Source organism: Kryptolebias marmoratus, linkage group LG9 (genome assembly GCF_001649575.2).
Source record: "Kryptolebias marmoratus isolate JLee-2015 linkage group LG9, ASM164957v2, whole genome shotgun sequence".
In the NCBI taxonomy this organism is placed as follows: Eukaryota; Metazoa; Chordata; class Actinopteri; order Cyprinodontiformes; family Rivulidae; genus Kryptolebias; species Kryptolebias marmoratus.
Window position 1 is genome coordinate 269,119 of NC_051438.1, and position 767 is coordinate 269,885.

Consider the following 767-nt stretch of genomic DNA (forward strand, 5'->3'; position numbering starts at 1 on the left):
TGAGGCTCCCTGGAAGTGTGAAATGAGTCTCAAAAAGATTTGTAACTCGTAACTTGATTTGTAAAACACCAAGAAACACCAAGAACAACAAAATTTAGAAAGACCAAGCAAAGCAGGGTAAGTTATAATGTGCTTTTGTCCATTTCCTATAATAAATGTGTATGAGATACAGAAGTCAAGCCTAGACATTACAATATTTAAAAGAAATTGGGTGAGTTTAGAAAGTCATAAGATTAAGAAAGAAGAGATTGTTATATCAAAAATGACATTTGGTCATACAGGATTAAATTGCATGCTTAAATGATTAAAAAACATCTGCAATACTGTGCAATTGGAAACTGTAGAACATAGAGTGTAATAAATATTTAAAGGATAGAGAAGTATTAATCAGACATATAGGATAGAGATTTGAAAATTACTACAAGTATCATAAGGGGATATAAATATGGTTTAATTGTAATTTTTTAAAGCAATCTTGAATTTTAAAAACATTATAAGGGTGGTGAGTCTCCAAGCCATCCTCCAATGTAGAATGTGGCAGTAATGCAGCTAAATGTTGCCAACTGCAATTAAAATAGAATGTATGCTATTTTAACCTTGCCAACATAATTTTGGTCTGCAATGATTGTCCTCAAACTTGCGACCTACTGTTTGAAAAGTGTAATTGTATCATACATACCTTTTAAAACTGTGTTGGGATTTTTTGCAGGTAAAGGGAAAATCATCCTATAAAAATTTTCTACTTCTTCAGACTTCATTATCAAGAA